Below are 12,539 nucleotides of genomic sequence, written 5' to 3'. Positions count from 1 at the left end.
TGGAATCAGATATGGGGAATCAGAGGTGGGGAATAAGTGGCAGGGAAGCAGAGGCGGGGTATCAGAGCTGGGGAATCAGAGGCGGGGAATCTGAGTTGGGTTATCAGAGGAGGGGAATCAGATATGGGGAAACATGCGGGGCATCAGAGGTGGGGAAACAGAGGCGGGGAATCAGATATGGGGAATCAGAGGTGGGGAATCAGAGGCAGGGAATCAGATGTGCGGAATCAGAGATGGGGTATCAGAGGCATGGAATCAGAATCAGAAGCGGAGAATCAGAGGCCGGGAATCAGAGGCCGGGATCAGATGCCGGGAATAAGAGGCCGGGAATCAGAGGTGGGGAATCTGAGTCCGGGAATCAGAAATGGGGAATCAGAGGCGGGGAATGAGATATGGGGAATCAGAGGCGGGGAATCAGAGGCGGGGAAACAGAGGCGGGGAATCAGATATGGGGAATCAGAGGTGGCGAATCAAAGGTTGTGAATCAGAGATGGGGAATCAGAGGCGGGGAATCAGAGGCAGGGAAACAAACACGGGGAATCAGAGGCGGGGAATCAGAGCTGGGGAATCAGAGTCGGGGAATCAGAGTTGGGGAATCAGAGGCGTGGAATCAGATATGGGGAAACAGAGGCGGGGAATCAGAGGCGGGGAAACAGAGGCGGGGAATCAGATATGGGGAATCAGAGGTGGGGAATCAGAGGTTGGGGTCAGAGGCAGGGAATCAGAGGCGGGGAATCAGAGGCGGGGAATCAGAGGCAGGGAATCAGATGTGCAGGATCAGAGAAGGGGAATCAGAGGCAGGGAATCAGAGGCGGGGAATCAGAGGCGGGGAATCAGAGGCCGGGAATCAGAGGCCGGGAATCAGAGGCCGGGAATGAGAGGCCGGGAATCAGAGGCTGGAAATCAGAGGCCGGGAATCAGAGGTGGGGAATAAGAGGCACGGAATCAGATGTGCGGTATCAGAGATGGGGAATCACAGGCAGGGAATCAGAGGCGGGGAATCAGAGGCGCGGAATCAGAGGCAGGGAATCGGATGTGCGGAATCAGAGATGGGGAATCAGAGGTGGGGAATCAGAGTCCGGGAATCAGAGATGGGGAATTAGAGGCGGGGAATCAGAGGCGGGGAAACATAGGTGGGGAATCAGATATGGGGAATCAGAGGTGGGGAATCAGAGGCGCTGAATCAGAGATGGTGAATCAGAGGCGGGGAATCAGAGGCAGGAAATCAGACATGGGGAATGAGAGGCTGGGAATCAGACACGGGGAATCAGAGGTGGGGAATCAGAGCTGGGGAATCAGAGGTGGGGAATCAGAGGTGGGGAATCAGAGTTGGGGAATCAGAGGCGGGGAATCAGATATGGGGAAACAGAGGCGGGGAATCAGAGGAAGGGAAACAGAGGCGGGGAATCAGATATGGGGAATCAGAGGAGGGGAATCAGAGGTTGGGAATCAGAGGCAGGGACTCAGAGGTTGGGATTCAGATGCAGGGAATCAGATGCGGGGAATAAGAGGTGGGGATTCAGAGGCGAGAAATCAGAGGCAGGGAATCAGAGTTGGGGAATCAGAGGCAGGGTATTAGATATGGGGAAACAGAGGCGGGTAATCAGAGGCGGGGAATCAGAGGCGGGGAATCAGAGGCAGGGAATCAGATGTGCGGAATCAGAGATGGGGAATCAGAGTCCGGGAATCAGAGATGGGGAATACGAGGCGGTGAATGAGATATGGGGAATCAGAGGCGGGGAATCAGAGGCGGGGAAACAGATGCGGTGAATCAGATATGGGGAATCAGAGGTGGCGAATCAAAGGCGCTGAATCAGAGATGGGGAATCAGAGGCGCGGAATCAGAGGCAGGGAATCAAACACGGGGAATCAGAGGCGGGGAATCAGAGTTGGGGAATCAGAGGCAGGGAATCAGAGGCGGGGAAACAGAGGCGGGGAATCAGATATGGGGAATCAGAGGTGGGGAATCAGATGTTACGAATCAGAGGCAGTGAATCAGAGGCGGGGAATCAGAGGCGGGGAATGAGAGGCAGGGAAACAGAGGCGTGGAATCAGATGTGCGGAATCAGAGATGGGGAATCAGAGGCAGGGAATCAGAGGCGGGGAATCAGAGGCAGGGAATCAGAGGCCGGGAATCAGAGGCGGGGAATCAGATATGGGGAATCAGAGGTGGGGAATCAGAGGCAGGGTATCAGATGTGCGGAATCAGAGATGGGGAGTCAGAGGCAGAGAATCAGAATCAGAAGCGGGGAATAAGAGGCCGGGAATCAGAGGTGGGGAATCAGAGTCCGGGAATCAGAGATGGGGAATCAGAGGCGGGGAATGAGATATTGGGAATCAGAGGCGGGGAATCAGAGGCAGGGAAACAGAGGCGGGGAATCAGATATGGGGAATCAGAGGTTGGGAATCAGAGGCAGGGAATCAGAAGTGGGGAATCAGAGGCTGGGAATCAGATGAGGGGAATCAGAGGCGGGGAATCAGAGCTGGGGAATCAGAGGCGGGGAATCAGATTTGGGGAATCAGAGGCAGGGTATTAGATATGGGGAAACAGAGGAGGGGAATCAGAGGCGGGGAAACAGAGGCGTGGAATCAGATATGGGGAATCAGAGGTGGGGAATAAGTGGCAGGGAAGCAGAGGCGGGGTATCAGAGCTGGGGAATCAGAGGCGGGGAATCTGAGTTGGGTTATCAGAGGAGGGGAATCAGATATGGGGAAACATGCGGGGCATCAGAGGCGGGGAAACAGAGGCGGGGAATCAGATATGGGGAATCAGAGGTGGGGAATCAGAGGCAGGGAATCAGATGTGCGGAATCAGAGATGGGGTATCAGAGGCATGGAATCAGAATCAGAAGCGGAGAATCAGAGGCCGGGAATCAGAGGCCGGGAATCAGATGCCGGGAATAAGAGGCCGGGAATCAGAGGTGGGGAATCTGAGTCCGGGAATCAGAAATGGGGAATCAGAGGCGGGGAATGAGATATGGGGAATCAGAGGCGGGGAATCAGAGGCGGGGAAACAGAGGCGGGGAATCAGATATGGGGAATCAGAGGTGGCGAATCAAAGGTTGTGAATCAGAGATGGGGAATCAGAGGCGGGGAATCAGAGGCAGGGAAACAAACACGGGGAATCAGAGGCGGGGAATCAGAGCTGGGGAATCAGAGTCGGGGAATCAGAGTTGGGGAATCAGAGGCGTGGAATCAGATATGGGGAAACAGAGGCGGGGAATCAGAGGCGGGGAAACAGAGGCGGGGAATCAGATATGGGGAATCAGAGGTGGGGAATCAGAGGTTGGGAGTCAGAGGCAGGGAATCAGAGGCGGGGAATCAGAGGCGGGGAATCAGAGTCAGGGAATCAGATGTGCAGGATCAGAGAAGGGGAATCAGAGGCAGGGAATCAGAGGCGGGGAATCAGAGGCGGGGAATCAGAGGCCGGGAATCAGAGGCCGGGAATCAGAGGCCGGGAATGAGAGGCCGGGAATCAGAGGCTGGAAATCAGAGGCCGGGAATCAGAGGTGGGGAATAAGAGGCACGGAATCAGATGTGCGGTATCAGAGATGGGGAATCACAGGCAGGGAATCAGAGGCGGGGAATCAGAGGCGCGGAATCAGAGGCAGGGAATCGGATGTGCGGAATCAGAGATGGGGAATCAGAGGTGGGGAATCAGTGTCCGGGAATCAGAGATGGGGAATTAGAGGCGGGGAATCAGAGGCGGGGAAACATAGGTGGGGAATCAGATATGGGGAATCAGAGGTGGGGAATCAGAGGCGCTGAATCAGAGATGGTGAATCAGAGGCGGGGAATCAGAGGCAGGAAATCAGACATGGGGAATGAGAGGCTAGGAATCAGACACGGGGAATCAGAGATGGGGAATCAGAGGCAGAGAATCAGAATCAGAAGCGGGGAATAAGAGGCCGGGAATCAGAGGTGGGGAATCAGATTCCGGGTATCAGAGATGGGGAATCAGAGGCAGGGAATGAGATATTGGGAATCAGAGGCGGGGAATCAGAAGCAGGGAAACAGAGGCGGGGAATCAGATATGGGGAATCAGAGGTTGGGAATCAGAGGCAGGGAATCAGAGGTGGGGAATCAGAGGCAGGGAATCAGATGCGGGGAATCAGAGGCGGGGAATCAGTGCTGGGGAATCAGAGGCGGGGAATCAGAGTTGGGGAATCAGAGGCCGGGAATTAGATATGGGGAAACAGAGGAGGGGAATCAGAGCGGGGAAACAGAGGCGGGGAATCAGATATGGGGAATCAGAGGTGGGGAATAAGTTGCAGGGAAGCAGAGGCCAGGTATCAGAGCTGGGGAATAAGAGGCGGGGAATCTGAGTTGGGGTATCAGAGGCGGGGAATCAGATATGGGGAAACAGAGGCGGGGGATCAGAGGTGGGGAAACAGAGGCGGGGAATCAGATATGGGGAATCAGATGTGGGGAATCAGAGGCAGGGAATCAGAGGCGGGGAAACAGAGGCGGGGAATCAGATATGGGGAATCAGAGGTGGGGAATCAGATGTTACGAATCAGAGGCAGTGAATCAGAGGCGGGGAATCAGAGGCGGGGAATGAGAGGCAGGGAGTCAGATGTGCGGAATCAGAGATGGGGAATCAGAGGCAGGGAATAAGAGGCGGGGAATCAGAGGCAGGGAATCAGAGGCCGGGAATCAGAGGCGGGGAATCAGATATGGGGAATCAGAGGTGGGGAATCAGAGGCAGGGTATCAGATGTTCGGAATCAGAGATGGGGAGTCAGAGGCAGAGAATCAGAATCAGAAGCGGGGAATAAGAGGCCGGGAATCAGAGGTGGGGAAGCAGAGTCCGGGAATCAGAGATGGGGAATCAGAGGCGGGGAATGAGATATTGGGAATCAGAGGCGGGGAATCAGAGGCAGGGAAACAGAGGCGGGGAATCAGATATGGGGAATCAGAGGTTGGGAATCAGAGGCAGGGAATCAGAAGTGGGGAATCAGAGGCTGGGAATCAGATGCGGGGAATCAGAGGCGGGGAATCAGAGCTGGGGAATCAGAGGCGGGGAATCAGATTTGGGGAATCAGAGGCAGGGTACTAGATATGGGGAAACAGAGGAGGGGAATCAGAGGCGGGGAAACAGAGGCGTGGAATCAGATATGGGGAATCAGAGGTGGGGAATAAGTGGCAGGGAAGCAGAGGCGGGGTATCAGAGCTGGGGAATCAGAGGCGGGGAATCTGAGTTGGGTTATCAGAGGAGGGGAATCAGATATGGGGAAACATGCGGGGCATCAGAGTTGGGGAAACAGAGGCGGGGAATCAGATATGGGGAATCAGAGGTGGGGAATCAGAGGCAGGGAATCAGATGTGCGGAATCAGAGATGGGGTATCAGAGGCATGGAATCAGAATCAGAAGCGGAGAATCAGAGGCCGGGAATCAGAGGCCGGGAATCAGATGCCGGGAATAAGAGGCCGGGAATCAGAGGTGGGGAATCTGAGTCCGGGAATCAGAAATGGGGAATAAGAGGCGGGGAATGAGATATGGGGAATCAGAGGCGGGGAGTCAGAGGCGGGGAAACAGAGGCGGGGAATCAGATATGGGGAATCAGAGGTGGCGAATCAAAGGTTGTGAATCAGAGATGGGGAATCAGAGGCGGGGAATCAGAGGCAGGGAAACAAACACGGGGAATCAGAGGCGGGGAATCAAAGCTGGGGAATCAGAGTCGGGGAATCAGAGTTGGGGAATCAGAGGCGTGGAATCAGATATGGGGAAACAGAGGCGGGGAATCAGAGGCGGGGAAACAGAGGCGGGGAATCAGATATGGGGAATCAGAGGTGGGGAATCAGAGGTTGGGAGTCAGATGCAGGGAATCAGAGGCTGGGAATCAGAGGCGGGGAATCAGAGGCAGGGAATCAGATGTGCAGGATCAGAGAAGGGGAATCAGAGGCAGGGAATCAGAGGCGGGGAATCAGAGGCGGGGAATCAGAGGCCGGGAATCAGAGGCCGGGAATCAGAGGCCGGGAATGAGAGGCCGGGAATCAGAGGCTGGAAATCAGAGGCCGGGAATCAGAGGTGGGGAATAAGAGGCACGGAATCAGATGTGCGGTATCAGAGATGGGGAATCACAGGCAGGGAATCAGAGGCGGGGAATCAGAGGCGCGGAATCAGAGGCAGGGAATCGGATGTGCGGAATCAGAGATGGGGAATCAGAGGTGGGGAATCAGAGTCCGGGAATCAGAGATGGGGAATTAGAGGCGGGGTATCAGAGGCGGGGAAACATAGGTGGGGAATCAGATATGGGGAATCAGAGGTGGGGAATCAGAGGCGCTGAATCAGAGATGGTGAATCAGAGGTGGGGAATCAGAGGCAGGAAATCAGACATGGGGAATGAGAGGCTGGGAATCAGACACGGGGAATCAGAGGTGGGGAATCAGAGCTGGGGAATCAGAGGTTGGGAATCAGAGGTGGGGAATCAGAGTTGGGGAATCAGAGGCGGGGAATCAGATATGGGGAAACAGAGGCGGGGAATCAGAGGAAGGGAAACAGAGGCGGGGAATCAGATATGGGGAATCAGAGGAGGGGAATCAGAGGTTGGGAATCAGAGGCAGGGACTCAGAGGTTGGGATTCAGATGCAGGGAATCAGATGCGGGGAATAAGAGGTGGGGATTCAGAGGCGAGAAATCAGAGGCAGGAAATCAGAGTTGCGGAATCAGAGGCAGGGAATTAGATATGGGGAAACAGAGGCGGGTAATCAGAGGCGGGGAATCAGAGGCGGGGAATCAGAGGCAGGGAATCAGATGTGCGGAATCAGAGATGGGGAATCAGAGTCCGGGAATCAGAGATGGGGAATACGAGGCGGGGAATGAGATATGGGGAATCAGAGGCGGGGAATCAGAGGCGGGGAAACAGATGCGGTGAATCAGATATGGAGAATCAGAGGTGGCGAATCAAAGGCGCTGAATCAGAGATGGGGAATCAGAGGCGGGGAATCAGAGGCAGGGAATCAAACACGGGGAATCAGAGGCGGGGAATCAGAGTTGGGGAATCAGAGGCGGGGAATCAGAGGCGGGGAAACAGAGGCGGGGAATCAGATATGGGGAATCAGAGGTGGGGAATCAGATGTTACGAATCAGAGGCAGTGAATCAGAGGCGGGGAATCAGAGGCGGGGAATGAGAGGCAGGGAATCAGATGTGCGGAATCAGAGATGGGGAATCAGAGGCAGGGAATCAGAGGCGGGGAATCAGAGGCAGGGAATCAGAGGCCGGGAATCAGAGGCGGGGAATCAGATATGGGGAATCAGAGGTGGGGAATCAGAGGCAGGGTATCAGATGTGGGGAATCAGAGATGGGGAGTCAGAGGCAGAGAATCAGAATCAGAAGCGGGGAATAAGAGGCCGGGAATCAGAGGTGGGGAATCAGAGTCCGGGAATCAGAGATGGGGAATCAGAGGCGGGGAATGAGATATTGGGAATCAGAGGCGGGGAATCAGAGGCAGGGAAACAGAGGCGGGGAATCAGATATGGGGAATCAGAGGTTGGGAATCAGAGGCAGGGAATCAGAAGTGGGGAATCAGAGGCTGGGGATCAGATGCGGGGAATCAGAGGCGGGGAATCAGAGCTGGGGAATCAGAGGCGGGGAATCAGATTTGGGGAATCAGAGGCAGGGTATTAGATATGGGGAAACAGAGGAGGGGAATCAGAGGCGGGGAAACAGAGGCGTGGAATCAGATATGGGGAATCAGAGGTGGGGAATAAGTGGCAGGGAAGCAGAGGCGGGGTATCAGAGCTGGGGAATCAGAGGCGGGGAATCTGAGTTGGGTTATCAGAGGAGGGGAATCAGATATGGGGAAACATGCGGGGCATCAGAGGCGGGGAAACAGAGGCGGGGAATCAGATATGGGGAATCAGAGGTGGGGAATCAGAGGCAGGGAATCAGATGTGCGGAATCAGAGATGGGGTATCAGAGGCATGGAATCAGAATCAGAAGCGGAGAAACAGAGGCCGGGAATCAGAGGCCGGGAATCAGATGCCGGGAATAAGAGGCCGGGAATCAGAGGTGGGGAATCTGAGTCCGGGAATCAGAAATGGGGAATCAGAGGCGGGGAATGAGATATGGGGAATCAGAGGCGGGGAATCAGAGGCGGGGAAACAGAGTTGGGGAATCAGATATGGGGAATCAGAGGTGGCGAATCAAAGGTTGTGAATCAGAGATGGGGAATCAGAGGCGGGGAATCAGAGGTGGGGAATCAGAGCTGGGGAATCAGAGGTTGGGAATCAGAGGTGGGGAATCAGAGTTGGGGAATCAGAGGCGGGGAATCAGATATGGGGAAACAGAGGCGGGGAATCAGAGGAAGGGAAACAGAGGCGGGGAATCAGATATGGGGAATCAGAGGAGGGGAATCAGAGGTTGGGAATCAGAGGCAGGGACTCAGAGGTTGGGATTCAGATGCAGGGAATCAGATGCGGGGAATAAGAGGTGGGGATTCAGAGGCGAGAAATCAGAGGCAGGAAATCAGAGTTGCGGAATCAGAGGCAGGGAATTAGATATGGGGAAACAGAGGCGGGTAATCAGAGGCGGGGAATCAGAGGCGGGGAATCAGAGGCAGGGAATCAGATGTGCGGAATCAGAGATGGGGAATCAGAGTCCGGGAATCAGAGATGGGGAATACGAGGCGGGGAATGAGATATGGGGAATCAGAGGCGGGGAATCAGAGGCGGGGAAACAGATGCGGTGAATCAGATATGGAGAATCAGAGGTGGCGAATCAAAGGCGCTGAATCAGAGATGGGGAATCAGAGGCGGGGAATCAGAGGCAGGGAATCAAACACGGGGAATCAGAGGCGGGGAATCAGAGTTGGGGAATCAGAGGCGGGGAATCAGAGGCGGGGAAACAGAGGCGGGGAATCAGATATGGGGAATCAGAGGTGGGGAATCAGATGTTACGAATCAGAGGCAGTGAATCAGAGGCGGGGAATCAGAGGCGGGGAATGAGAGGCAGGGAATCAGATGTGCGGAATCAGAGATGGGGAATCAGAGGCAGGGAATCAGAGGCGGGGAATCAGAGGCAGGGAATCAGAGGCCGGGAATCAGAGGCGGGGAATCAGATATGGGGAATCAGAGGTGGGGAATCAGAGGCAGGGTATCAGATGTGGGGAATCAGAGATGGGGAGTCAGAGGCAGAGAATCAGAATCAGAAGCGGGGAATAAGAGGCCGGGAATCAGAGGTGGGGAATCAGAGTCCGGGAATCAGAGATGGGGAATCAGAGGCGGGGAATGAGATATTGGGAATCAGAGGCGGGGAATCAGAGGCAGGGAAACAGAGGCGGGGAATCAGATATGGGGAATCAGAGGTTGGGAATCAGAGGCAGGGAATCAGAAGTGGGGAATCAGAGGCTGGGGATCAGATGCGGGGAATCAGAGGCGGGGAATCAGAGCTGGGGAATCAGAGGCGGGGAATCAGATTTGGGGAATCAGAGGCAGGGTATTAGATATGGGGAAACAGAGGAGGGGAATCAGAGGCGGGGAAACAGAGGCGTGGAATCAGATATGGGGAATCAGAGGTGGGGAATAAGTGGCAGGGAAGCAGAGGCGGGGTATCAGAGCTGGGGAATCAGAGGCGGGGAATCTGAGTTGGGTTATCAGAGGAGGGGAATCAGATATGGGGAAACATGCGGGGCATCAGAGGCGGGGAAACAGAGGCGGGGAATCAGATATGGGGAATCAGAGGTGGGGAATCAGAGGCAGGGAATCAGATGTGCGGAATCAGAGATGGGGTATCAGAGGCATGGAATCAGAATCAGAAGCGGAGAAACAGAGGCCGGGAATCAGAGGCCGGGAATCAGATGCCGGGAATAAGAGGCCGGGAATCAGAGGTGGGGAATCTGAGTCCGGGAATCAGAAATGGGGAATCAGAGGCGGGGAATGAGATATGGGGAATCAGAGGCGGGGAATCAGAGGCGGGGAAACAGAGTTGGGGAATCAGATATGGGGAATCAGAGGTGGCGAATCAAAGGTTGTGAATCAGAGATGGGGAATCAGAGGCGGGGAATCAGAGGCAGGGAAACAAACACGGGGAATCAGAGGCGGGGAATCAGAGCTGGGGAATCAGAGTCGGGGAATCAGAGTTGGGGAATCAGAGGCGTGGAATCAGATATGGGGAAACAGAGGCGGGGAATCAGAGGCGGGGAAACAGAGGCGGGGAATCAGATATGGGGAATCAGAGGTGGGGAATCAGAGGTTGGGAGTCAGAGGCAGGGAATCAGAGGCGGGGAATCAGAGGCAGGGAATCAGAGTCAGGGAATCAGATGTGCAGGATCAGAGAAGGGGAATCAGAGGCAGGGAATCAGAGGCGGGGAATCAGAGGCGGGGAATCAGAGGCCGGGAATCAGAGGCCGGGAATCAGAGGCCGGGAATGAGAGGCCGGGAATCAGAGCTGGGGAATCAGAGTCGGGGAATCAGAGGTGGGGAATAAGAGGCACGGAATCAGATGTGCGGTATCAGAGATGGGGAATCACAGGCAGGGAATCAGAGGCGGGGAATCAGAGGCGCGGAATCAGAGGCAGGGAATCGGATGTGCGGAATCAGAGATGGGGAATCAGAGGTGGGGAATCAGAGTCCGGGAATCAGAGATGGGGAATTAGAGGCGGGGAATCAGAGGCGGGGAAACATAGGTGGGGAATCAGATATGGGGAATCAGAGGTGGGGAATCAGAGGCGCTGAATCAGTGATGGTGAATCAGAGGCGGGGAATCAGAGGCAGGAAATCAGACATGGGGAATGAGAGGTTGGGAATCAGACACGGGGAATCAGAGGTGGGGAATCAGAGCTGGGGAATCAGAGGTGGGTAATCAGAGGTGGGGAATCAGAGTTGGGGAATCAGAGGCGGCGAATCAGATATGGGGAAACAGAGGCGGGGAATCAGAGGAAGGGAAACAGAGGCGGGGAATCAGATATGGGGAATCAGAGGAGGGGAATCAGAGGTTGGGAATCAGAGGCAGGGACTCAGAGGTTGGGATTCAGATGCAGGGAATCAGATGCGGGGAATAAGAGGTGGGGATTCAGAGGAGAGAAATCAGAGGCAGGGAATCGGAGTTGGGGAATCAGAGGCAGGGAATTAGATATGGGGAAACAGAGGCGGGGAATTAGAGGCGGGGAATCAGAGGCCGGGAATAAGAGGCCGGGAATCAGAGGTGGGTAATCAGAGTCCAGGAATCAGAGGCGGGGAATGAGATATGGGGAATTAGAGGCGGGGAATCAGAGGCGGGGAAACAGAGGCGGGGAATCAGATATGGGGAATCAGAAGTGGCGAATCAATGGCGGTGAATCAGAGATGGGGAATCAGAGGCGGGGAATCAGAGGCAGGGCATCAAACACGGGGAATGAGAGACGGGGAATCATAGCTGGGGAATCAGAGGTGGGGAATAAGTTGCAGGGAAGCAGAGGCCAGGTATCAGAGCTGGGGAATAAGAGGCGGGGAATCTGAGTTGGGGTATCAGAGGCGGGGAATCAGATATGGGGAAACAGAGGCGGGGGATCAGAGGTGGGGAAACAGAGGCGGGGAATCAGATATGGGGAATCAGATGTGGGGAATCAGAGGCAGGGAATCAGAGGCGGGGAAACAGAGGCGGGGAATCAGATATGGGGAATCAGAGGTGGGGAATCAGATGTTACGAATCAGAGGCAGTGAATCAGAGGCGGGGAATCAGAGGCGGGGAATGAGAGGCAGGGAATCAGATGTGCGGAATCAGAGATGGGGAATCAGAGGCAGGGAATCAGAGGCGGGGAATCAGAGGCAGGGAATCAGAGGCCGGGAATCAGAGGCGGGGAATCAGATATGGGGAATCAGAGGTGGGGAATCAGAGGCAGGGTATCAGATGTTCGGAATCAGAGATGGGGAGTCAGAGGCAGAGAATCAGAATCAGAAGCGGGGAATAAGAGGCCGGGAATCAGAGGTGGGGAATCAGAGTCCGGGAATCAGAGATGGGGAATCAGAGGCGGGGAATGAGATATTGGGAATCAGAGGCGGGGAATCAGAGGCAGGGAAACAGAGGCGGGGAATCAGATATGGGGAATCAGAGGTTGGGAATCAGAGGCAGGGAATCAGAAGTGGGGAATCAGAGGCTGGGAATCAGATGCGGGGAATCAGAGGCGGGGAATCAGAGCTGGGGAATCAGAGGCGGGGAATCAGATTTGGGGAATCAGAGGCAGGGTATTAGATATGGGGAAACAGAGGAGGGGAATCAGAGGCGGGGAAACAGAGGCGTGGAATCAGATATGGGGAATCAGAGGTGGGGAATAAGTGGCAGGGAAGCAGAGGCGGGGTATCAGAGCTGGGGAATCAGAGGCGGGGAATCTGAGTTGGGTTATCAGAGGAGGGGAATCAGATATGGGGAAACATGCGGGGCATCAGAGGTGGGGAAACAGAGGCGGGGAATCAGATATGGGGAATCAGAGGTGGGGAATCAGAGGCAGGGAATCAGATGTGCGGAATCAGAGATGGGGTATCAGAGGCATGGAATCAGAATCAGAAGCGGAGAATCAGAGGCCGGGAATCAGAGGCCGGGAATCAGATGCCGGGAATAA

This window comes from Narcine bancroftii, chromosome 1 (genome assembly GCF_036971445.1).
Source record: "Narcine bancroftii isolate sNarBan1 chromosome 1, sNarBan1.hap1, whole genome shotgun sequence".
Taxonomy (NCBI): domain Eukaryota; kingdom Metazoa; phylum Chordata; class Chondrichthyes; order Torpediniformes; family Narcinidae; genus Narcine; species Narcine bancroftii.
Note: the sequence above shows the minus strand (reverse complement) of the source record.